General features: G+C 40.5%; 1 protein-coding gene across 8 annotated transcripts in view; it reads left to right on the top strand.

The window, feature by feature from the left end:
* TMCC3 (transmembrane and coiled-coil domain family 3) overlaps positions 1-26,950 on the top strand; it is a 332,700-nt gene that overhangs the window by 265,516 nt on the left and 40,234 nt on the right. Inside the window, exon 1 of one of the 8 annotated variants that reach the window (XM_004446724.4) lies at positions 25,411-25,475. The exons of the other annotated variants lie outside the window; for them this stretch is intronic. The gene's annotated coding sequence lies outside the window, so the exon portion shown is untranslated. Of the gene's footprint in view, positions 1-25,410; positions 25,476-26,950 lie in introns of those variants that run through there. 8 annotated transcript variants of the gene reach the window in all.

The raw sequence follows: 26,950 nt of genomic DNA, 5'->3' as shown, positions 1-26,950 counted from the left end.
TTGACAAGCCTGTCAAACCAACCCAGCTCAGGCAGAGCAGTCCATTCAACAAATGGTGCTGGGAGAACTGGATATCCATAGCCAAAAGAAGGAAAGAGAACCCCTATCTCACACCTTATATAAAAATTAACTCAAAATGGATCAAAAACCTAAATATAAAAGTAAGAACTCATAAAGCTTCTAGAAGAAAATGTAGGAAAATATCTCTAAGACCTGGTGGTAGGTGGTAGATTCTTAAAGGAGATAAGAAGAGGACTGAGATGGACTACTGATACTTAATGTATGTAGAAGCTTTAGTTAGCTTTACTTTAGAAGTGTGGAAATGTATTGAGTTGATGGTAACACATTATGGTGAGTAACAGTTTGTTCATATAGGGGAATGTGGCTGAAAAGGATAGTCTAGGGATGTAAATGCCAATTTAAAGAAAGCTAGAGAATAATCTAGGGACTGAATAAATACAGTAAACCCAGAGGTGGATGAGAATTGTGGTTGATGGTATAGATGCAAGAGTATCCTTTGTGAGCTAGAGCAGATGTATTTCTCTATTGCAGGGTGGTGGGAACATGGAGATGCATGGGAAAAATACAGCTAGAGTGACCTATGGACTGTGGTTAGCAGTAATAATGCAATATTCATGCATCTATGCCAAAGATGTACTGTGTTGATAATGGGGGAGTATTGAAAAAGTGTGCCAAATGTATGCTCTGGATCTGGTAGAAGTCTGGTGATTTTATCTCATAATCTGTAACAAATGTTTCATCGTGGTGTGGTGTGTTGATAGAGGAATCTTATATGGGAATTCTGTACATGTGCATGACTGTTTTGTAAGTTTACAGTTTCTGTCATAAAAACATTTAAAAATAATATTAGGGTGGGTTGGGGGGAAATACAGCAAATATAAGATAAAGATTATAGTTAGTAGTAAGATTTTGATGATATTCTTTCATAATTTGTAACAAATGTCTCATGACAAAGCAAGGTGTTGGTGGGTGGATGTATGGGAACCCTATATGACATGTATGTTTGCTTTGTAAGTTCACAACTTTAACTATACACTTATAGGTTATGTATGTTCATGTATAAATGGTGTAATAATAATAGGGTGGGTTGGGGGAATAATACTCCAAATGTAAGGTACTTTGCTTAGTAGTAATATTTTGAGGATGCTCTTTCATCATTAGTTAAAAATGTTTCACAACAATGCAAGGTTTTGGTGGTAGGGTGAGGTATGAGAGCCCTGTATGATGTTATGTATGTTTGTATTGTACATTCACAACTATTACTATACACTTATTGTTTATACGTTTATGTATGAGTGGTATTATAATTCAATAAATTTTAAAAAAATTTTAGAGCACATAAGGCTAAGAGGAAGACTGAAGAAACACAGGTGTCAGTTTAATAGTTTACTGCCTTGACCTTATTCCTAAATGCTGGGTGTAGCGCTAGTGAAGTAATATAGTTGAGTGAAACATGTCCAGATGCTTGAGAAGGGAAGGGATACTTGTAACTCTTTCTCCAGATGAGGCACATGTCTTAAGTACACCCTTTGAATCCACCCCATAAAATGGCATGATTGCACCTCTGGCAAATGTTCAAGTTGAGTACCTTGAAACCCCTCTATTTACCTCAGAGATGGTCTACAGATGGTAGGCTGTTTTTACAGTAAATATATGCTTTGCATAGTGTCTTGTCAACATCTTGCTTTAAATCTTTCAGTGGGTCAAAATCCCAACTCCTTAGCCTGACACGCAAACCCACTCAGCTGACATTTATCTTTCACTCAGCCTCAACTCTTGAGCTTTGCTTCCTTCCCCTGTGGGCCTTCATACCTATGGGTACCCATTGCATCCTCCCTTATGGCAATGGTTGTATTATGTTTAGCCAGGTCTGGAGTCTGGTTGGTAGTTAGGACTCTATAAATACTGGGTTAATGAGTGAATGTGGGTATGTTGCAAAATTACACAATGGGACTTGAGAAGTCAGAGAGCATATTCTACAATTGATGTATGTTGATGCTGATTAATTTACCTTTTTTAAATTGCTGCATAGAATTTCTTTCTATGGGCGTTCTGTAATTTATTGAACCATTTCCTTATTAAAGAACATATCTGTTTCTTCCAATCTTTAGTTACCACAGACAGTGCTTCAGCAGCTGCCTTTGGACATGCTTCTTTTTGTACATGTGGAGAATATGTTAGCTGTCTAAATTCCTACAAATAAAATTGCTGGGTCATAGGATGTGTGCATTTTAAATTACATTACTAAATTGAATTAAAGCTAACTGAGTGTACTTTGTGACAAACATTAGGAGCTGAGTATGCAGCATTGAACAAAACCGGTAACAGTTTATCCGACAGTCAGTAATATCTGAGTATGCTTCAACTCACATCCTTTCTGACACAGTGTAAGATCAAGTTTTTTGATCCTTGCCAATCTGATAGGTGAAATATGGTAGCTCATTTTAATTTACATTTTTCCTGTTCTGACTGAGGTTGATCATATTTTCACATATTTAAAAATCATTTGTCTTTCTTTGATAACTATATTTTCTGGCCACTTTTCTACTGAGTTACTGATCTTTTAAATTGATCAGTAAAACTTTTTTACATACTAAGTAATTGTTTTGTAATGTATTTTTCCCAGTTTGTCATTCCTGACTATTCATTTCCTACTGTTGTATAATAGCTTTATCATGGGTTGGGAGTCTAGGCACAAGGTAGTTGGATCCTTTGATCAGTCTCATAACTGAAATCAGGGTGTCAACCAGGGCTGCAGTCTCATGTGAGACTTGGGATCCTCTTCCAGGCTCATGGGTCATATACAGAACTACGTTCCTTGCAGCTAGAGGACTGAGGTCCTGAGCTCCAGAAGCTGCCCTGCCCTCGCTGCTGTGTGGCCATCTCTACAACATAGCAGTTTCCTTCTTCTCAGCCAACAGGATAGCATCTCTGCCCCTTTCTGTCTCTTAACTCTAGCCCCTATTTTAAGGGGCTTACCTGATTAGGTTCGGCCTACGCAGGGCAATCTACCTTTTGATTAACTCAGAGTCAACTGATGAGGGACCTTAATTTCATCTACAAAATTCCTTCACCTTTTCCATATAAAGTAATATAATTAAGGGAGTAAAATCTCCTCATATTGAGAAGTCCTGCCCATACTAAGGGGAGGGGATCATACAGGGTAATGTATGTACCCTAGCTGGTGGGAATCTTGGGGGCCATCTTAGAATTCTGCCCTTCATACTGACTTAATGTGTGCTGAGCATAGAGCTAGCATATGTAGTAAATATTGAATAAATGTTAGCCGTGCTTTGCCATGAAAAAATTTTTAATTTTTATGGCAAAAAAATGTGTTTGTATTATTTTTAGCCAAGTCTGGAACCTGGTTCATAGTTGGGGTTCTATAAATACTGGATGAATGAGTGAATGTGGGTATGTTGTGAAATTACACTATGGGACTTTGAGAAGCCAGCCATTTATCATTCTTAGGATAGCATTTTGTATTTTGAGGTTATTTTAAAAAGCAAACTGCCCATGTTCTTCTAGTACATTTTTTAGCAGTTTTATTGAGATATATTCACATACCATATAATCCATCGAAATTTTATATTCTCTGGCTTTAAGTGTAGTCACAGTGTTAGGCATTCAGTACCACAATTTGAATACATTTTATTTTATTTTGTTTAATTACTTAAATCTTTGATCCAGTTAGAATTTACTTTATATTCTTTCAAATGTCTGCATAGTTATCCCAGCATCAGTTTTTGAATAGTTATCTACTCTTTAACAATATACTGTTGTCCATATGTATGAGGGTTTATTTTTATAAGTTTCTCCTACTTTTTCCTCTAGGTTTTAAAACTACTGAACTCAAAGGGTTGTAATTCTGGTTCAGTTATTCTGAGTTGATATCCCCTGATTCCCCCAGGATTTGAAATGAACATTTTGAAAATTCTAGCTCATGCTTTTGGAAGTTTTCAAGCAGGCATAATTCCAGTTCATTTATAGTGAGGAAGGTCCAAAAGATAGGAGAAAGATGGTAAATTGTTTTTAGTTTTTTTAAACTTGCTTTCCATTCTCCTTTTCAACTAAATGTTATCTATCAACAGGTTCTATTTAATGTTACAAATTCGGCCTCCCTACTTTCTTGGAAAAGCTGTTACAGTATAAAGAATGTATATTCTTGTTTCCCAAACCACCAGTAGCTCGCCACCAGTTATATTGCTGTTTAGTAATTTGTGGCCCATCATCCCAGTTAGGGAAGACGGAAGAGCAGGCACACAACCTAACTTTATGTTGAAACCACCACTGGCTCCTTTGTCAACCTGAGACCATTTTCAAACTTGCACTCCTCTCATTTATTAAACATGTAGCATCCTTTTACTGGACTGTGTCATGAGAAATTTAAGTTGATATGTCACTCAGGATAATGAACAGAAGGAAGATTTCAGATTTTAGGTAATCAGCTGTTTCTTTATTTGACTTAATTGTCCTTATTTGTAGGTTACCACTAGATATTTAGAGGTTATTATATGCACCCATGTTAATTATTGGCAGTGGTCCACCTGCCTTGTAATCTCTGTGACTGATACAGAGGGAGCCTAAGAATTGCTGGCTGTGCCCAGATACTAACAACATTTCATAACCTGGCCCAAGGGCATTTGTTGTTGTTGTTGTTATTTGGTTATTTTTTCTAATCTATTTTATTGGTACTTATTAATAAAGCATATAGTTCATCCAAAGTGTACAATCAGTGGTATTTGATAAAATCACATAATTGTGCTTTCATCTCTTCAATCATTAGAGCATTTTCATTATTTCAGTAAAAATAATAAGACATAGACAAACAAGAAAATTGTCCACCTTTCAATCTCTCTGTTTCTCCTGCTGTCCATAGCTGCTAATTCTGGCTATTCTTGCACAATTATTTATTTATTTAGCAGTTTTATTGAGATACAGCCATATACCATATGATCTATCCAAAGTGTATAATTAGTGGCTTTTAGTATAATCACAGAACATTTCATTTTGATGATGGAATGAATATGCTTGCTTTTTTTTTTTTTCCTGAGGCACTGGGGACCAAGGATTAAACCTGGGACCTCGTATATGAGAAGCCGGTGCTTAACCACTGAGCCACATCAGCTTCCCAGAGTTGGTTTTATGGTCTGTTTTGCTTGTTTGGTTTTTTTTTCGGGGGGGGGGGGGAGGGACGGGGGTGGGTGGTTCTTTTGTTTTGTTTTCTCAGGAGGCACCAGGAACCAAACCAGCAGGAGCACAACTGCTTGAGCCACATCCACTCCCATGAATATGCTTTTTATTACATGTTTTTCCCTTTGGAAAGGTGTCATGCTTGTAAAAAAACCTGCTGACTTAAGCAAATTATCAAGTAATATTTGTTGTATAAAGCCAGCCAAAGTTTACCTGGTGTGCCAGGCAGTTTAAGGGCACTCATTGAATTGGCATTTGTTGAGGCTCTTGGATGTGTGGGTACCAAAATTAAAATGAGGGAGTTATGTTTTATTCCCGTGCTTCACTTATGTCCTTCTTACCACCCAGGAAGCAATAGGGGCTCATATTTTTGTAAAATCGTTATATTTCTAGCACCCTGAGATGCTCTGTACTGTTTGGGTGGATGGGAGCATGTTAATTCTCCTGTTGAGAAATTTGACTAACATTATTGTCATTTAAAATTATCCAACAGAAAGTAAGTTTTTGACGTATTGAAGGCTCAAATTAAACTTCTATTTTTAAAGTAAGACCTAAAAATGAGAGCTCTTGAGCATTGTTGCTGTTTAAAGACAGTTTTGTAAACTGAAGCCCATCGTTCCAACAGCCACTGTTTAGAATTTTATTTCTTTGAACAAATAGGAATTAAATGAAACAGTCTTGTATTCTTGGGGTTTTCTCTAGATTAAACATTGACATCTTTTCAACCTTTGTTTTTGAAATAATTTGTTGCATGTTTGGGGGTAGTTTTAATGGTAATAGATTCACTAAATATGAATAATACATATACTCTTGAAAGGCATAAAAAACACTAAATCTGAATACAAAGATTATTTTATGTTTCCTGATACTTTCCAGTTACTTTGTTAGTAAATACTTCTTTAAAATAATTTCTGCTTAGTTTATTTACACACTAGCCTAAAATGAGCCTGGATGTTTATCTAGGTCAGCTAGCTTATTAAACTATTAGTGGATTTTAATATTCTTAAGTTAGCTTATTAAACTATTGGTGGATTTTAATATTCTTAAGTTTATGCTTGCTTTGGTTGTTGAATTTAAGGTTGAAGTTAATGTCCTATGGAAGTAACAGCAGTGACATCAGATTCCAAAATTATAAAGTAATGAAATAGCCCATCAGACAGCAACTTTTACTAAAATTAAAAAGTAAATTACAGATTCACAGAGGAAAGAATGTTCTGAGCATGAGAAGGCCCTTATCAAATGATTAACCAAATGGTTCTAGTTAAATAATATGTAGTCAAATATATTTTTAATTACTAAATAAGTCATACATGGAAAAACATTTTAAAAATATGATTCCCATATACCCACCTCTTAGATTTAACACATGTTAACATTTTGCCATGTTTGCATCAGAATTCTGTTACTTGTTTTTAAGAAATAAATGGTTTCAAAAACAACTATCTGGATCTTCTCCTTCCTACTTCCTCAGAGAGCACCATAACTTGAAGTTGTATATTATCTCTTTGTATGTTTTTATTCATTTGATATTCCCATAAATAATATATAGTATTGTAGCCAGAGAAATACAGAGAAATCCCAAGAGGCTGGAGGCTGGAATCAATGGGGCAGAAGCACAGGAAGAGGCCCCTGAGAGGCTCAAAGAGATGAAGCCCAGAGGAAAAGGGAAGGAATGAGTCACATGCCCAGTTGCCTCTAGTGAGCTCAGGAAGTGAACCTGGAGGTGGAGACAGAGACTGGTCACCATTTGCCTTGCCGCATGGCAGGAATCCAGGATCACAGCAGTAGACCTTTGGTGAGACAGCATCTCTGATGATGCCTTGAATTGGACACTTTCACAGCCTCAGAACTGTAACCTAATAAATTCCCGTTATAAAAGCCAACTCATTTCTGGTATTTTGCAATAGCAGCCTTTAGCAAACTAAAACATCTATTCCCAAGTAGCTTTCTCAAGTCGTTGTATTTATAATAGTGATTTAAAGCTGCATTTCAATATCTGTAATAGAATTTTTCCGTAACAACCCTGGATTTTGTGTTTGTAGTTGTTAAGTAGCGTCTGTGTAATAAGTTTCTGTGCATTTTAATTTTGCCTGAAAGAAAATATGAAGTTATTCTGAATTTGCTAGTAGGTAGTTTTTAAAGCTGGAAAAGAATTTAGACTCTCTACCCTTGAGACATGTCAATATTTTTTTATTGAGGTATAATTTACATATAGTAAAATTAACCCTTTTTAGGTATACAGTTCTGTGAATTACAGCAAACACATACACTCTTGTAACCATCACCCAGTCAAGATACAGAGGATTTACATCACCCCCAAAAAAGTTCCTTCTTGCTTCTTTGTAGCTAATTCTCTCTATTGACCCAAGTCCCTGGCAACTATTTTTTTTTAAGATTTATTTTTTATTTATTTCTCTCCCCTTTCTCCCCCTCCCCCAGTTTTCTCCTCTCTGTGTCCATTCACTTTGTGTTCTTCTGTGACCGCTTCTATTCTTATCAGCGGCACCAGGAATCTGTGTTTCTTTTTGTTGCATCATCTTGTTATGTCAGCTCTCCGTGTGTGCGGTGCCATTCTTGGACAGGCTGCACTTTCTTTCACACTGGCTGACTCTCCTTATAGGGCGCACTCCTTACATGTGGGGCTCCCCTATGTGGGGACACCCCTGCGTGGCATGGCACTCCTTGTGTGCATCAGCACTGCGCATGGGCCAGCTCCACACGGTCAAGGAGGCCCGGGGTTTGAACCATGGACCCCCCATGTGGTAGATGGATGCCTTATCCATTGGGCCAAGTCCACTTCCCTCCCTGGCAACTATTGATCTTGTTTCTGTCCCTATGGTTTTGCCTTTTCAGTAATGCAATATAAATGGGATCCTATAGTATGTAACCTTTTTTGAGTGTGGCTTCTTTCACTTGGCATAATGATTTTGAGATTTTTCCATGTTCTTGCACATCTCAGTAGTTTGTTCCTTTTATTGATGAGTACAGTCAGTATATTCTCAAGAGTACTGAAGTATGCATGGATAAACAGAAGTTTAAAATTGACATAAATCTTACGCTTCATGTGTGACAGAATTATCTGTGTTTCTCTTGTCACTACCGAAGCATTGTAGTTAAGAGTTAATGCTCATGTTTAAAAAGTACATTAGTTTATAATCCCATCATTTTTTAAAAGATTATTTATTTATTCCCCCCTCCCCCCTTGCATCTTGCTTGCTGTCGGCTCTCTCTGTCCATTTGCTGTGTGTTTTTCTGTGTCTGCTTGTCTCCCTTTGTTGCATAATCTTGCTGTGGCAGCTCACGGCAGGCACCGGCCGTCAGCTCTCCGCGGGCGTGGGCTGTCAGCTCTTGGGTGAGCCTACCTTCACAAGGAGGCCCGGGACGCGAACCCAGAGCCTCCCATGTGGTAGACGGGAGCCCAATCAATTGAGCCACAGCTGCTTCCCTATAATCCCATTACTTTTTAAATGTTGTTTTGTTACTTCAGAAAATAAAATGTTATGCACTAAATATTATTGTGTATAATACATAAAATTAGGATCAGGGTTCTATGTCTTCACTTAGAGTCTGTGTATTTTATGTTTATGCATGTGAGCATATTCCTAGGGTGAAATTCTATCAATTTGGGGAGCTTCCCATGGTGGCAGATGACCTTTAAAAAGACTGAAGAATCACTAATTTCAGCTCTTATTCTGAATCAAATCATCAGTGTTTTAGAAAGTATATTTATTGACAATGTCAGGAGGTCATGCTTTCACGTTGATTGAAAAAGCTGGCAAACATTGTGTACAAAAGATGCTGTTTTTGTTTTAAACAACAGTACATACAGAATATTCACAAAGCTGGCATAACTGAGTACTTGTCTTGTTCCATGGCTTTACATAGATTAAAACAATTAATTCTCACAGCAGTACTAATAAATGGGTACAATGACTCTCATTTTACAGATGAAGAACTGAGACTCAAATGGGGGTTAAATGATTTGCCCAAGATCATAGTCGTACAAAATAAAAGGGCTAGAACTTGAACCCAGGTTGGTCTGATTCTTGAACCTTTGCTGCTGACCATTCTTAGGCAAACTGCCTAAATATCTGAAAAGAGAGTGACATAGAAACCCAAACTTCAGCACTGGCTCCTTCTGGGTGGTAGAATGATAGAGACTTTATTTTCTTTTTCTGGCTTTTCTGTGTTTTTGTAGCTTTTTAAAAAAGAAGCATGTTTTGCCATTAAATGTAGCTAAATACGCATATGTAACTTTACAAATAAAAACTTTAAGCAAAAAGAGAGGTCGTGATAGTTAAATAGGAGAGTCACTGTTTGAACCTTGCCATATATATAAACCGAGCAGCCTTTGTGCTGAGAAGATCCAGCATATGGATGCTTGAACTTTCTGATTTCCTCTTCACTTGGCTCTGGGTCTGGGAAGAGTCAGGGAGGAAGACTCCTGACCACAGTGATGGAAGTTAAGAGCAGTGCTAGCTTGTAGGTATCCCAGCTGCATCCCAGATTTCTCCCCCTGGCTTTCTTCTCAGGCAGGGCAATTGGAAGCAGTCTAGGTCCCAACTGGAGACCTTAGTAGAAAATTCAAGGACAGGTTACCTTATCCCAGAACCCCCGTCTCAAATGCTTCCTCGTGTACCCTGCACTGTGCTCGACCCTGCCGTCAGTCAGATGTGAGTCCTGTCCCCAAGGAACCCAGGCAGAGGAGGACAGACCTGCAGACAGATAATGGCAGTGCAGTGTGAAACGGGGACTGTTGTTTGGGGAGGCCTGGTCTCATATGGACCCCTCTGGAAAAAACTGGCCCAGAGCCTTCCCCCTTCCCCCCCAAAAGCTCTAAACCAGATGAAGGGTCAGCTGTTAAGCATTCTTGACTACCCTCACTTCATACTTGTACCCTCTTGCAGAGGTACCTCTTGTTAATTTATGGGACATTGTTGGGAATTTATGGGATGTTATTGAGAGAAAAAGACAGAAGGTACCAATTTTAGAGGTTTTGGTTCGCCTCTGATTAGCCCTTTGATATTTCTTTTCTGTATGTGTATATGTGTGTATATATTTTTTATATTTTTGTGCCAAAGGAATCATGGATGTTGCAGATAGGTTCTTTGATTTGACTCAGAGGAAGAAGGATGCTGCTGAAAGGGGAGGAGCAGAGATGCTAATTGTCATGGCAACTAGCAGGTTTTTATCGTGGAACACTGCCTTTGTAACCCAAACCAGTCACCTTTTTTTCTAATTATAGAAAATATACTAACACAAACTCAAGAAATTATACCACCATTTCTCAGTGCATTTTTATTTGCTCTTGGAAACAATCTTCTAGTCATTTTAGTTTCTTCATAGAATTTCAGAGCTGAAAGGTACCTATTTTAGGTTCCTGAAGCTGTTGGGAGCAAAATACCAGAAATGGGTTGGCTTGTATAGTGGGAATTTATTAGAGGAAAAACTTACAGTTCCAAGGGTATGAAAATGTCCGGATCAGCTATCAGCAGAGAAACTTTCTCACCAAAAGTGACTGCTGGCGATCCTGGAGTCCTGCCACATGGCCGGGCAAAATGGAAGCCGGTCTCTGCCAAGGACCCTGCCTTCCCTTCCAGGCATACCTTCTCCCCAAGCTCAGCTGTAGGTGATCAGGCCCTTGACGGTCTCTCCCTTCTCCTCACATCAGGCTGCTCCATGGATTCCAGCCTCTGGCCTCTCTCTCAGCCTCATAGGGTTTCTCTGTCTTTCTGCAGCTGAAGGTGATCCTGGAGTCCTCTCTCACATGGCGTGGTAAAAATGGCAGTGAGTCTCTCTCTGTATCTCCATTTATATAAGACACCAGTAAAAGGAGTCCTGCAGTCTAACCAAAGGCCCTTAACGTTAGAAATCTAATCAAAAGTGATCTAATCAAAAGGTCCCTTAATTGAATCTAACCAAAAGGCCCTACATACAATAGGTTTACATGCACAGGAATGGGTTAGCTTAAGAACATAATTTTCTGGGGTCCACAAATGACTCAAACCAGGACAGTACAGTACCCTTTAGGAGCCCTAGAATTTTATCAAAAGTCAGGTACTTAGGACTTTCGCATCATTATCATGTCACACCATACCAATTTAATTCTCTTGGTTGGGGCTAAGAGCTGGGGCCCTTACCAGGGGCTTAGCATGAGGATGAGTTTGGAATTTGCAGACATTATGCATTCTGTGGGGCAGGCTTCTACTTGGGGAAAAGTATTCCAGTTCCCATCTTTTGAAAGCTTTTACTGTTTTACTTTGTTGTGATCTTGTGCTTATTTCTTAACCACCCATAACTCTTCAGATTCAGTGGATGCTGAAATGCTTAGAATATCTCACACTTTCTATCACTATTTATGCAAGTTTAGAGTCCACTGTCCACCCTTTGCTGTCTGAGAACTCCTGGAAAATTGACCCCTTTTCACTTTAGTAGCACCAGTGAGGGTTCAGAGCCCTGGGGTAGAAAAAGCCAGTGTAAGGAAAGAGCCATCATGTGAATAGCCGGGACTTAACTTGGGAAAATATCCAGCACAGTTTTCTGTTGATGAGCACTTTGAGAGGAGAAGACAAAAACCTAGTGTATTAGTCTGCCAAAGGGGTGCTGATACAAAGTACTGGCAATCTGTTGCTTTTATAAAAGGGTATTTATTTGGGATAAAAACTTACACGGCCCTGAAGAGTCCAGCTCAAGTTTGCTTTCTCACCGAAGTCAGTTGCCATGTGTTGAAGCAAGATGGCTTGCCATCTCTGCCGGGTTTCGGCCCTCCCCTCTGGGCTTCCTCTTCCTCTGAGGCTTCATGGGCCCAGCTTCTTCCTGATCTCAGCTATAGGTTGACACAGGGCTTGTCTCTCAGGGCTTCCTGTATCAGTCTCAGCTCTTTTCCCAAGGTAAGTGGTAAGCCTTCAAGCATATGGTCCATTTCTCCCAGGGGCTTTAACTGTTTGAGCCTTCTTTCTGTCACATGGCAAGATCAAAAATGGCAAAGTTGTCTCCTCTGTGTGTCTTCTTGAGTGAGTGTCTGTTTATAGTGGCCCACCAAGGGGGTGGGGACTCAACCTGAATCACTGATGTGGTTGAATCAAAGCCGTACTCTTAACAGTTAATTTAATTAATGTCCCCTCAACTGAATCCAGTATAATCAAAGAGTATCACACCCATAGGAACAGTTTATAAACATAATCTTTATCTTTTTGGGATTCAGAAAATAATCTCAAACTGCCACACCTAGGCTGTTCTTTACTCCCCTAACCTACTGACCTGGGGAATCTTAGTTCCCTTCTGCCAGGACCTGACCTTGAGTCTGACAGCTCTGAGACCATCAGCCCTAACTGAAGAGATTGTACTTCATGGAAGAAGGCTGGAAGCAGACTCATTGCAAACCCAGTCCATCCCTCTGCTGCCCACGAATGGATTCTGGCCTGATATCTCCCCTGCAGCGTGCTCCTGACTTAGTAGAAAGGTAGGCAACGAGGAGACAACTGGGCAGGAAGATATGGGAAGAAGCCAACACGAGGGGCTAAAGGGAGCCCATTCTTAAATTCAGTGCCATGAAAAGATGCCCACATGACTCCTTTTCTGTGTCAAATGCTGTGGAGACACAGGCATCACCAGTCTTGATGCTACTGTCCAAGAAACCACACCCTTTCTTCCATCTGGGCCTCAAGCTCAATAAGCACACTCCTGTCTCAAAGAGTCTCTACTGCTGTTCCCTCTCCCTGGAAAAACTCTTTGCCTGGGTAGCTGCATAGCTTACTTCCTCAGGTGTTTCCTCAAAGAGCTGTCTTTGGTCTCCTATTTAAAACTACTTTGGAGTTTGTGCTCCAGAGTGTGACAGAGTTGGACTCAGATGTGACTTCTCTACACATGCCTCTTCTGTCCCTTTTATTGAACCTTTAATTGGTGCTGGAATTGGTAGGTGTATGTCCAAGACACTTGAATCTCTGGGTTGTCTGTGTGCCAGCTGGGCCCTGACCTTCAGCAGAGTTTCACTGGACTCACCTAGGACAACTAACAAGGAGGTGAGGTTGGACAACCACCACACCAAGGAACCGAGAAAGTCTACAACTGCAAGCGAGAGTCCCATCCATCAGTCATATGGGATCGAAACCCCCTCTTGATTAGAGGTGGAGTGTGCATCACCATCCCAGAATCCTCAGAATTGGGGGTTGAAATATGGACTAGAGTAGACTTACTGGTGTTCTACTATAGACTTACTGTGATTCTAGCAATGGAAAAATTATATCATTGATGTGGAGACAGTGGCCTCTGGAGTTGCTGAAGGCAGGAAGAGGGGAAAAAAGAGGTGTAATATGGGAGCATTTTCGGGACTTGGAATTGTCCTGAATGACATCACAAAGACAGATACAGGACATTATATATCCTGTCATAACCTACAGAATGGAGTGGAGAGATTGTAAACTACAATGTAAACTATAATCCATGCTGTGTGGCTATGCTCCAAAATATGTTCATTAATTGTGGTGAATGTGCCACACTAATGAAAGAAGTTGTTAATGTGGGAGAAGTGGGAGGTGTGGGGGAGTGCAGCATATGGGAACCTCCTATATTTTTTATGTAACATTTTATATAATCTATATCTTTTAAAAATAAATAAAAAGTAATATTTTTAAAAACTGCTTCTCTCTTTCCCCACCTTGGGAAACTCCCCATCCCCCTTCCCTGCTTCATAGTTCAACATTACCCTTATTACCATTTAACATACTGTAAATTTCACCGCTTGGTCTGGTTTTTCTGCACTACCCCACTAGAATATCAGCCTAATGAGGACGGGGATTTTCATTTTGTTCACTGGGATGCACATCAAGGAGTCCACGTGGCTAGAGCATGATGAGCACAGAGTCAGTAGTAGGACATGAAGTCAGAGAGGTAGTGGGGAAACCACTTCATGGCCTATTACATGTTCTACAAGGATCTCTTTTGCGGCTGGATTAAAAATGGATTGTGGGTGGGCATGGCCTGCACAGGGAGAGACCCGTGGGGAGGCTTTCATAATTATCCAGGTGAATAATGATAGTGGCTTAGATTGGGATGAAAGCAGTGGAGGTGATAAGCTGGTGTGCCAAGAACCCTACCTGGTGAAAAGAAGAGGCAGCAGGCAGCAGGGCTCTGAGAACATCTAGCCTGGTTTTTAAGTCTGACTCTGCCATTTACAAGCTGTGTGAAATCATCCTAGTCAATTTGCTCAACACATTTGAGCTTCAGTTTCCTCATGTAAAAAATAAGTCTAATTATTTCCTTATAAGGATGTTGGATGCTTATGTAAGATAATGTACTAAAAGGGTCTTCCCTGACTCCCTTTCTCTCCTTACCACTGGCTTAGGTGCTCCCATACCCACCCTGTGCCCAAATCTCTTGTGAGCCTTCATTTCCTTGTCACTCGGGGTTTGTCTCTCTCTTTATTGAGAAGTGGACAGGGATTGTATCCTCAGTGCTTGGCACATAATATAAAATAAATGTTTGGGTGGATAGAAGAGTGGGAGGAAGCAAGAAAGGAAAACAGGAATGAATTAAGAATTTCATGCATAGGTATTAGTACCATGTTTGAGTTCACACATTCCAGCAGACAGCAGGACTTTTTCTTCTCATAGTCTAGTGTCTCAGTATATCAAATGATTACTTAGGGCCTTGGCTACATTTTATTTTATTTAAATAAGTCTAGTTAGGAAAACATGTACTATTTCCATGTTTTAAAATTGATTTCTCCCTGCTCTTGGCTTGTAGAAAAATGTTGGTTCAGAGATGTTAATCGGTGTTTTTACTTAGGTGTTCTTTAATAATAAAGATTTAGCAGATTTCATCAGAAACATTCTGATGAAGTATCTTCCCCAACATTTTTAAATGAAAAATTTCAAATTAAGTATGTACACAATACAAAGGCAATGCAATTTAACGTTGACTTAATGTACTGATGATCTAAATTATCCCTACAGTGTCAGTACAATGGTGACTACCACAAAGCAGATTTTCTTTTGAGTTTGACATGCTTCTATTATGTACTGTATGATATGGGAAGGCTCGATTCCAGCATAACTTTTCTCTGTTAGAAAAATTCTGTGTGTGATGCCTTTTGTTCACATGAGATCATTTGACCTTTGTCTGTAACTACTGCCTCCTTTATATTTGAAGTCAGCCAGGATGTTTCCTTATTGGCCCCCAACTGAAGAAGTACTAACACCTGGCCCCAGGGTGAGTAGAACTGTAAGGGGCCCTGAAACCCCAGAACAGTACTTGGTTAGAAGATGGTCATCCCTGTGATTTTTTTTTTTTTTTTGTAGCAAAACTCATGGAACCCCTAGAATATGTCCATGGATTCACTTTGAAAAGCATAGTTGTAGGAATAGGAGAAACTGCTCCAATTTGTCTGAGTTCAAATCCTGGCTCCATTACTTTCTGGCTATGCAAGATGGCAATCTTTCTGTGTGTGTATCTGCACCTTAGAGTGGGAAGGGTACCAGCTTTCCTGTGGATTGTTGTGAGGATTTGAGATAATGAAAAGTGCCTAGCCTAGCATTGTGAACATGTCAGGTGTTCAGAAGTCTCCCCATGAGCTGCTGTTGGTGCACAGAGGCTGGGATGAGAGGCGGGAAGCACGTGAGAGAGGTGGCATGAAGTGATTCAGGGCGGGGAGGGGGGGGTGGGATCTGGCTGGTGGACAGAGGGGTCTGAGTATGTAGCTTGAACTTTACCTGAGCTTTCACCCAAGTGGTTTTCTTTTTCCCTCAAATTTAAAGTCATGGATTTCTTTGCCCAAGGTGAAGAAGGGGTTTCCTGAAGAGAGCATTTGTTGTAAGTACTAGCTTTGTTTTCTCAACAAGGCATGGAGACCCTGAGAGGCAAAGTAACTGCTCAAGGTCAGGCTGTCTTGTCAATAGAACTTTTTGGGGAAAAATTTTATAAAATAGTCAAAAGCTGATTGTATTAGTTTTTCCTTTTTGCAAAGTAACAGTTTTATTGATATGTAATTAACATACCATATAATCCATTCATTTAAAGTATGCAATACAATAGTTTTTAGTATAATAACAGAGTTGTGAAATAATCACCATGATCAATTTTAGGGCATTTTTATCACCCCACAAGGAAACCCCAAACCCATTAGCAGTCTCCCATTCTCCACCCCCAATATTCCCAGACCTCGACAACCACTAATGTATTTTCTGTCTGTATGGATTTGCCTATTCTGGACATTTCATATAAATAGAATTAATACAAAAAGTGGTTATTTTGTACCTGACTTCTTTCACTTAACATAATGTTATCAGGTTTATTTGCATTAAAGCAGGTATTGATACTTCTTTTTTTAAATGTTTTCATTGTGGTAACATATATAACATATATAACACAAAATGTCCCCTTTTAACCATTTATAAGTGTATAATTCAGTGGTACTAATTACATTCACAATGTCCTTCACTATCATCCACTATCAAAACTTTTTCATCACCCCAAACATAAACTTTGAACCAATTAAAGACTTCGTTCTTTCTACTGCTGAATAATATTCCTTTGTATGGATACACCACATTTTATTTATCCATTCATCAATTGATAGACTTTTGGGTTTCTACTTTTTAGCTATTATGAATATTGCTGCTGTGGACATTTGTGTACAAGTGTTTTTGTGTACATATGTTTTCATTTCTCTTGGGTATATTCCTAGCAGTGGAATTGCTAGGCCATATCTTGTTTAACCTTTTAAGGAATTGCCAGACTCTTCTCTACAGCGGCTATGCCATTTTACATCTCCACCAGCAGTGCATGAGGTTTCTGATTTCTCCACATTTATCTGACTTTTGAATATAGTCATTCTAGTGGATGTGTCGAGGTATCTCATTGTGGATTTTGTGTTCATTCTTAAAATTTATTTTAATAAAAGTAGTTGTAGTCTTATATGAGGAAATAGGTAACATATCCTTAGCTGAAAGGCTGGGATGATTAATATATGTGACTTTAAGATTAACCTCCATCCTTTCGCCACATCCTTTCTTACCAGTCATTTCTTGAAGCTATACTATATTCAAAATGCATGGTTGGAGTAACTGTTTTGAGTTCACCAACTTGAATTTTACTTTGTGGCTAAAATTGCTAAGAACAGGCACCTAAAGTTTCATGCTCTCCCCATCGTGGGGCCTGGTTGGAAGACTTTGGGCAGTAGTCTGCCTCTGGGGGGGCTGAATCAGGTGTGTGGCCCCAGTGTCATCTTAGGAAAGTGGCCAGGGCATTTAGTCATGATTCCTCTAAGAGGTGGCTACTGCTGTGTGGATGTGGTAGCTATTAGAAGTGGGTACTGCCGGAACTCGCCCCTTGTGCTGTAAAGATGGACTCTGTGACCATTTTTTAATAGGTTGTTCTATCATAAAGAATAAGGAGCCTGAGAAACTTCATGGAATCTGTGAGGCCAGAAATAAATGTTGGTTGAATGAATGAATAGTAGCCCTGGCTTTGGGAGCCAGACCCCATTCTAACATGAGGGCCTGAGCAAGTTACTTAACCCCTCTGAGCTTTGGTTCCTCGGCAGCAGAGCAAAGGTGGATTCTGCCACAGATTCTGGTGGTGATGTGACAGAGGCCAGCTCATGATAGGCACTCAACAAATGTTAATTCTCTTCCCTTCAGTAGCATAGCATTTCGTTTCAGACATTTTTCTCTACAGGTTTGGTCCAGCTCCAGGTATGACAGAACACAGGATCAATTGTACTGTTTACAGTATATTTTCCTTACAGAGAAATAATGAACTCTGGGCAAAAATTAAATATTGGCGGAAATGAATGCTGCAATTGGTAGCTGCTGATGGACATGTTTGTCAAACTCTTATTTCAGGAAGCCAACTTAGAAGAAAAAAAATGGAAGAAATCCTAAGAACATTTTTGCCCTTTGTGACAGACATTTATTTATAAAATCATCTTTGTAAAGTCCGCTTGAGATTTTTTAATAAAACATTGGCAAGCTTTGATTTGGAATCCAAATTAGCCTGCACAAAAGCTTAAACTTCAGTGGATTTAAAAGGGCTGGGTTCTTTTTAGAGTGCCTTGCCTTATTTTTTTTTTTCTTTTTTTTAAGAAAGCTCTGGTCTTTTGGTCACTGGGTCTTTTTTTAGACCTGCAGGGAAGTCATAGTAACAGGCCTGGTGTCTGATTGGGTTCCATGGCAACAAAAGGGTTGTGACTTTAATAGGAGAGTCAAGCATGCCAAGAAAGATAAAAATCAGAGTATGGAGAATGCCCTACCAGATAAATGTGATTTGTGGACCATGTGCCCTGAAACGGAAAGGCTTCCTGAGTGGGCATCGGTCTTCATTACAAATTTGAATTCCACTGGGTTTTCATTAGGTCATAGGAATCAGTGCCTATTTCCAAAAAATCTGTCTGCGTCTTTGCTTTTATTCATTCATTGATCCTTTTTTATATCTTAGTATATATTTTTTTTAAATTCAAAATGGTAATGGTAAGAACCTAATCAGAGATTATTTTGATTTCAAAGGTAGAAAAGAAATTTAGCACATTCTTTGTGGAACTGACTACAGCTGTAAATTGTGAGACTGTGTGGGAGGGCAGATTAGAGGCAATTATAACTCGATTGAACTCTCCCTGAATTAAAGCTTGCCATGTGCTTTCCAAGATGGGGATTTTTCTTTCCCACCAATGTTTCTTGTCGATGGGTTTAGACATACTGGTTCCAGGCTAGAAATGTGGAGTCTCTGTGGGAACTGATCTCTTCTTTCTCCCAACAACAATTTGCAGGCTGTTCTTAAGTCATGGATGATAGTTAATAGCAGAATTATAAAAATGTGCTTTCATCAGTTATTACAAGTGTACCATACCAATGCAAGGTGTTAATGATAGGGTGGTATATGGGAATATCCTTTATTTTATGCATGATTGTTCTGTAAACCCACTTCTCTAATAATAATAATAATAATAAACCCCAAAGCTTGCAATGAACACTGTTCTTTTGCTAAAGGGTCTACTATTTAACCAAGAGATGATGGCATCTGAGGATTTTGAATCATTCTCTATGTTTCGGTTTCATCTGGTTTTAATTGTATGGGCTGTGTTTATTTTTCTATCAGATATGCTGCTTTCTATTTCTCATCTTACTGATTTTGAAAGTGAAAGAACTCAAAGGGGCAAGTTGAGATGGGCAGCTTTACAGCATCAACTATCCATTTAAACCCATGGCATGCTCTGATACTCTCTCTAGGTTCAGACTTCCTTAGTTACTTACTTTATGGCCTGATCATGGTGAATCAGAAACTACAGCTACTCAGACCCTCATGATTAAACACAATCATAAGCAGTATTGGTTTAAGAGGAAAAAGCTTGTCTGGTTTCGGGTCTCCCAGCTATCATTAGTCACCTTGGGTAAATTAACTTCTAGGGCTTTGGTTTCATTATCTTAAAATGAAGCCTTTGACCTGTGTTGGTGTTTCCCAAACTTCCCTGTTTATAAAAATAACCTGGACCTCTAGTTTAAAGCATAAGTTTCCTGGGACCTTTCCCTTAGAGATTCTGATTTGGTAGTTGCAAGGTGGGGCTAGGATACCAGGGGCCCAAGATGACCTTTAATCTGATGCTTGAGAAATACCGGTCTGCTCAGTGGTTTTCAAACTTTATTTGGGCATGAGAATGGGGTGGGGGAGCTGCGTGTCTATCAGTGCAAATTCTCAGGTGCCACTTCAGAGAGCTAGAAATCAGGTAATTGTGTTAATTGCATTGCAGCCACACCTTGAGAAGTCCTGGTTTCAATTGCCTGCATCTCCTTTCCAATCCCAGAGAAGGTTCTTCCTTCCACACACCTCTCCTCACTTCCTCAAGTGAGCCGGAAGAGCTTTGTTGAAGGAAGGCCTGATGACTCTGCTTATGCCCAATGCTAGCTCCAAACCCCGTATCAATGTCTGAAAAAGTTATTTGTTTTAAAATCTTGGAGTAGTGTAATACTGAACTTCTCTGTTCATAGAATTTTCTTCTCCGTGCAGTGTTGTTTCCTTCGAATAAGAGCGTGTTTGCTAAGCATAGTTACTTCTGGTGTGCATAAGGCAGTCCAGCAAGGTAGGAATTACCAAGGGAGCTTGTTAAATAACAGTTTGAGCTCCAGGCCCAAAGATTCAGTAAGTCTTGCAGAGGGTCCTGGACATCAGTATTTGTTTATCTTAAGGGTTTTATGGGGTTTTTTTCTTTATAAGGTTTTGACAAAGGTAGTAGGATCCTCCTCACCCACATCCTCCCCAATTTCCAGATTAAAACTAACTTTAAGCATAAATATACGTGTTCAGTGCATGGGAGATGATTAATTAAAGTGACTTAGATAATAAAAGAGTCTCTAACAAATAGAACAGGTACCTGAGAGAAAAAAACCCGATCTTCTGAGACTCTAAGACAAGGATTCTTAAAGTCTATGATTAAATCATTAATTGTAAAAGCAAACACATTTTAGTGTATATCTGTTATATACTTTCTATTTGCACCTCATTTTTCTATTTTCTCTCTAACAGAGATTAAATAACATTGTTAAATGAAGTGTTGAGTAGATGATTAGTGTGAACCTAAGTTATGGACTCTTCTTTTTTTCCTATTAACTAGATAATTTTTAAAAGTGCAAGTTCATAGGGAAAAAAAACCCTATTACTAAAGGATAAAGGTAAAAATTAAAGCCCCTACTCCTAAATTCTTATCCTTTTCCCCAAAGGTAAGCACTATTGTGTCTCTTACATATCTTTATAGAAAAGTTCTCTGCATAAAGTATTTATTTCCATTATTTAGTTAACCAGACCCCTACTGATATATAATTTAGGTTCTTTCCAGGGTGAGTTTTTCCCCCCGTGATTGTTTTGCTTTGCAATGTTGTATTGAATATCTGTGTACATTATTTTCTGCAATGATATATGAATAAATTTCTAAAAGCAAAATTATTGGATCAAGGTGTATGTGCATATTTTAAATAAAGATGAATACAGATGAATTGTCCTTCTAAAGGTTGCCACAGTTTACTGGAGGAATCTTTTATTTTCAAAAGGCTTCCCTGGCCCAGTTGATTGAGATCCAGCAGATAAACTGCTAGCTATGTGCTGTGCTTGCCTACTTAAAAATATCCAGAGACTCACTTTAGGGCCTCTGGTTGAAAGAATTAAATGAGGTATCCTCGTGAGAAAGTCAGAAAACTTAAAAAGATGTCCAAAGTGTTCAGGGAAAGAAGAGAGTAGGGAATGGCTTAGCAGATCAAGTAGCTAACCCTAAATTTGAACAGAGAGTGCTTTGGATTACTTGAGGACACAGAACTCCAATTGGGCTCTGAAGAAAGTAAGACAACCCTGAAGCATAATAGGTTCTTTTGTTTTTTTCTCTCTCCCCTTCCCCCCCCCCACTCTACCCCTACCCCGGTTGTCTGTTCTCTGTGTCTATTTGCTGTGTGTTCTTTGTCTGCTTCTGTTGTCATCAGCAGCACCGGAATCTGTGTCTATTTTTGTCGCGTCATCTTGTGTCAGCTCTCTGTGTGCGGCGCCATTCCTGGGCAGGCTACACTTTCTTTCATGCTGGGCGGCTCTCCTTACGGGGCACGTTCCTTGCGCGTGGGGCTCCCCTATGTGGGGGACACCCCTGCGTGGCACGGCACTCCTTGCGCGTATCAGCACTGTGCGTGGGCCAGCTCCACACGGGTCAAGGAGGCTCGGGGTTTGAACCACGGACCTCCCATGTGGTAGACAGACGCCCTAACCACTGGGCCAAGTCCTCTTCCCTCTTCTTCTTAAATATTACAGTATACTGTAGTTTTACACAACGGGTAGAATTCTGTTACTTTGACTAGGCTTTATTGGATTAACAAAAGTTTCTCTCTTCAAAACCCCACTGCACTTTTCTCATCCCACCCCAACTTTGACTTCCCTTCCCCAGCACAGAGTTAAATCAATACCACTATAGCACATAATCTTGAGATCTCTGCATTAGCTATCAATGTCTAAGATGGGAAACCCCTGGTCCCCTGAATCATTCTGGCCTGAGTTTTTCATATGAGTTGTGGCAATTCAAATATTTAACAGAGAAGGTCAAAAGGGATTTAAAGATGAGTGACTGACAGTAAGAAAGCTCATCTGTTGCAAGAGCTAAGTACTCAAGTTATTATAATACAAAGCAGTACATGATCAAAAAAGGGCAAGAGAAACTTATTAGATATTGTCTGTTTCAGGCATGACATCAGGTCCTATTCTGATGTCATTCAATCCCAGGAGGAATTTTGAGAATCAAGTCTCAGAAATGTTAATTTACTTGCTCAAGGTCATACTGCGACAAAAGTGGCAGAGCTGGGATTTGATCACATCTGCCTGACCCTAAAGTTCATGCATACCCTCTCAGTAAAGTGCTCCGAAGGCAAAGATTTCAAGTGCTGAGAAAGTTTGGAGGTGGCAGAGATCAATAGAACAGATGTGAATTAATGGGTCCCATCTGTGTGCCACATCTCAATCAACTGGGAGTAGCTGTCTGGAAGGAAGATGGTGTTGAGGATACTGAGGCAGCATCTGGCCTCCTTATAACAGCTGATTAAGGATGCCTGCCCTTGGAAGAAGCGGGCAGTGGAGTCATCCCTCGTCACTTGTTGGCCATCCCTCTGTTCGTGCTGTCTTCCCTTCTGTGAAAGGTTATGAAAACGCATAGCTTACAAATTGTTAATAGCAACAGGGGATAATTGTTACGTTTTGCATACCATTCTCTAGCTATCTCTTCACTGTTCTCTGACCTTTTTGCCCTTCCTTGAACCCTTCAATTCCTCCCCCATCATTTTCTTTCTTTCTCTATTTCTCCGTTCCCCATACTCGTACTTGTTTTTTTTTTTTGACTGACATTGAGAAATGAAGTGTATTTTTATAATTATTTGATTTAATTTTGACATGCTCTTAATAAACTTATCTTCTTTCACATTGTCCTTAGTAAATTTTTTTCTGTGAAGTCAGTGATATGCAATAGAAAGTTTCTAGTTTTGGGTACAATGTTATTGGTTTTGCTTCTGGTCTAATGTTACTTTTTTTTTTTTTTTTTAATTTTTAGAAAAATAATACTAAATGTCCTGCTCCAAGGTCATTCAAAAATGACCCAGACAGAATATAATATGTGTCCACTGTGTTATTTACCAGAGTATTCTACCATTTGGGATTGATAAGAATTGTGAGACTGAGTAGAAAATTTAGCACACCAGGTGTTGGGAGACGTGGATTCTAGAACTCATCGTTAACCAACTCTGTCTTTGATTAATATTCTTTGCATTCATCCCATTTATAAGACATTTTCATAAAAACCTTGGGTTATAGCCAGGACATTTCTTCTGCCTCTTTTCCAGTAGATGTGGAGGCAGGTCCTTTCCACATAAACTGCCTGCCCCAAGGAGCTTACTCCCCCTCTTCTGTTAGAGGCAATAAACAAAAACTCTTCCGCGGCCTTGCTTCTGCCTCCTCACCCTTGGCTGACCCCTGACCACTGCTGTCTGGCTTTGCCCTCCTGCTTCACTGAAGCTGCTTGCACCAAGACGACTGCAGTTCTTCCTGGTTATTGCCAAGGGACCCTTTCAGCCCTTTCGACAGCATATAATGCTGTTGGACCCTTTCTGCCTTGAAAAGGCAGCCTCTGCCCCCTTGGTCTGTGGCTCTAAGCTTCTGTGGTGCTTCCTTCTGTCTCTTTTGCAGCCTCTCTTCCTTACTGCCCTTAAATACGGGCTTCTTCCGTGTTTTGACCTCAGCTCACTACTCATCTCACACCTTGCATGATTTCAGCTACTCTGGCGGGCCCAATTCTGTTTCTTCAGCCCCTTTTAATCTTTGAGCTTTGACCTGTATATTCAACTGTCTGCTGGACATCCGTGCTTAAGTGTCCCTCACGAAACTCAAATGCATCATGTCTGAAGCTGAATTCCTCCTCTACCCCAAGTCTCCTCTTCCTCCCGCATCTCAGTTACCTATCTTGTGAAAGATCTTATCAACCCACCAGAAAAAATGAAAAGTAGTTTTCCTTGATTTCTCTCTCTTAACCCCCACATCCAGTAGGTGTCAAGTCCTTTGATTCTACCTCCTTCACATACCTTAAACGCTCCTCTTTCCTTGCCTACTACTTCTCTATGTCCCACCCTCACCAGCTCTTGCCTTAGATTATTACAGCAGGTGCCAGTCTGCTCTGTCAAAATGCATTTTCCATCCTGCTTTCTCAGGACTGGTGTGAAACAGGGATCTGATTATCGTGACCCCCCAACACAACATTCCTTAGGGTTTCCATGTGGGCTGTTAGATGAACTCCAGTTACCTTTTTAGCCTGATTGAACTGGGGTTCTCCTGGTCTGGCCCCTTTCTGCTGTCCCAGTTCTTTCTTTCCCTGCCTTTTTCGCCTCTCAGTGTATCCTCCAAATCATTATGTGCTGTCTGGCTAACTGATTGGGAACTCCAATAACCACACTTCCAGAAAGTCTCTTTATACCACCTTTGTCCTCTCCCCTCGCTCTTGGCTGTCCCACCCTAGGGCTCCCTCGGCACTATGTGTTGCTCTCCTGGCACAGACCAGTGACTCACTATTTCTGTCTCCCTTACCACTAGGAGGAGGGCTGTCTCTTTGCATCTCCAGCACGCCTCGCTGTGCCTGACACTCAGAGGCATCCATGGAGCGTCTGTCGAATGAATGAATCAACAGAGGAAAGTGTCCTGACCCTGGTCTTCCTTGGAGCCACTTCCCTCCCCAAGGCTCTCTGACCACTTAGGCTATTCGCCCTGCGGTCATTCATGTTTGTGCTTCTTGTGCCCAGTTCCCTGCTTCTCTTTCACTTTGCCCAACCAGGGCTTGTTGAATTGAGCCTTTTCTTGCCAGTAAACCAGGAGCACCAGACTGAATGTCCTCTAAGGTTCCCTTGCCATCCCATAGTTGTGTGATCACAGGACTCCCTTCTAGTCTGCCTCTCTGCAAAGATATAGAATGTATCTTTTCTGCTGCCAGCACAAAGAGCACATTTGTACAGCAGAAACGTTGAATACAGTGTATTATTGCCGGCAATTGTAGTAGTTACAGCCGGGGGTGTGGAGTTTCTCTGAGACAAACACAGGAATGCCTGGAGATAATGTGAGCAGTATCTCCACCAAAGTCCAGGGTGAGTCACACGGCAGGTACTATATGAATAGTGGCCCAGCTTCCTGGCAGAGACACTCAGTGCCTGCCGGGCAGGAAGGTGAGCTGCTGCTGGGCCTGGTCTGCTCTCTGATGTGTTGTGTGGCTTTTGGTGAGTCTTGTCCCCACTCTCCCATTTCAGTCAGTGTGTGTAAATATGTGTTGTAGAGCTTTGTGGTAATTAATATCCCATGAGATGCTTTAGAGAAATACATGTTATTTTTGTGTTCTTAGAGGCTTAATAGTTATCTTTGTGCTTGTCCAAATCATTCCCTAATTTCTCAGTGAGTTTCTAGGTATTTAAACCGGCTGAACTCCTAATGAATTGCCAAACTCCTTACTGTTTGGCCCTTCAAAAATGTAAATCATCTGTGATTTAAGAAATGAACAAATACCAAAATTTGAGTGTGCTGGCTAGTGGCTGGAAAAGAGCCAATTCTCCCAACTTTCACTTCCCTGTGAGCTTGGAAGTAATCCCAGGTTTAACCAGGCTGAGTTGGAATCTCATGTTGTACTTTAATCCTGGTAACCAGGTTGAGTTGGAATTCCACAGTCCTTTCCTAGAAATAGTGGACTCCAGAAAACTGACTCTGCATGCTATGCTAGCCACCGGCGGTCCCCCGTAAGGAAGCAGGTGTGGTGGCTGCCTTAGAACTGTGGGTTGGAAGAGGTAGTGGCAGTGGGGGGAATACACTGAGTATCTGTGAAGAATCAGGTTCCTACTGGGTACACCTGGTAAAGGATGCAGGGCTCCCTGCAGGGGAAATGAAAGTTCCAAGGGAACATGGCCCACAGGGGTGCTTAATCTCAAAGGGAATCTATTCATTTGTGGCTTTATGTGTGTGTGTATGTCATGGAAGACTTATGTATATTGCCACAAAATAAATATAATCTTTCTTGGACATTAAAATATTTGAACACATTTATTAATTCAGGCCATTTTTCCCAATTGGTTCAGAATCAAAGGTTTGTCTAGAATATTACAGAGGAGAGCTTATTGTTAACAATCCCCAGCTTTTAGAAATGAAAATAATCAGGGTTGGAGAGGTGGAAAGTTGAAGGAGTTAGGTCCTTGGCATCTCCAAGGTTAAGTTTCTATCATTAAGAAAGAAAGGAAGAAAGGAGGGAGGGAGGGAGGGAGAGGAGGAAGGGAGGAAGGAAAATTGGAAGGGCCAGTTGTTTCAACAGCAAACCTTCTTACAGCTGTGCAGCACGGCAAGAACAACAGCAGATATTGAAATGCATGGTTTCAGTTGGAATGAAAGGAAAATGCCACTCACAAACTGTAGAATACTGCTTGTAAAACTTCCATGTGAGGCTGGTTAAAAGGACATAGGAAGGAGTCTCATCTCGCCAGCCACTGGCTGACGGTTCTGGAGCTCCCTTCAAGCTGGCCAGGCTGGGACTTCCTCCCGGTTCCTCTCCAGCAGGCTGAGGGGGAATACCCCCTCCAATCCCCAGGCCTAAAGGGCAAGAGTGGTTGTTGGCAGGCCGACGGGGACTTAACCTGTGACCTGGGGGAAGTTCCGCGCTTTCGCGCTTTCCTCCTAACTGTCCTGTGCTCTCTGTCTCATCCGTGGTAGGAAC

This window comes from Dasypus novemcinctus, chromosome 12 (assembly GCF_030445035.2).
Source record: "Dasypus novemcinctus isolate mDasNov1 chromosome 12, mDasNov1.1.hap2, whole genome shotgun sequence".
NCBI classification, from domain to species: domain Eukaryota; kingdom Metazoa; phylum Chordata; class Mammalia; order Cingulata; family Dasypodidae; genus Dasypus; species Dasypus novemcinctus.
Note: the sequence above shows the minus strand (reverse complement) of the source record. Positions and strands in the feature narration are given on the sequence as shown.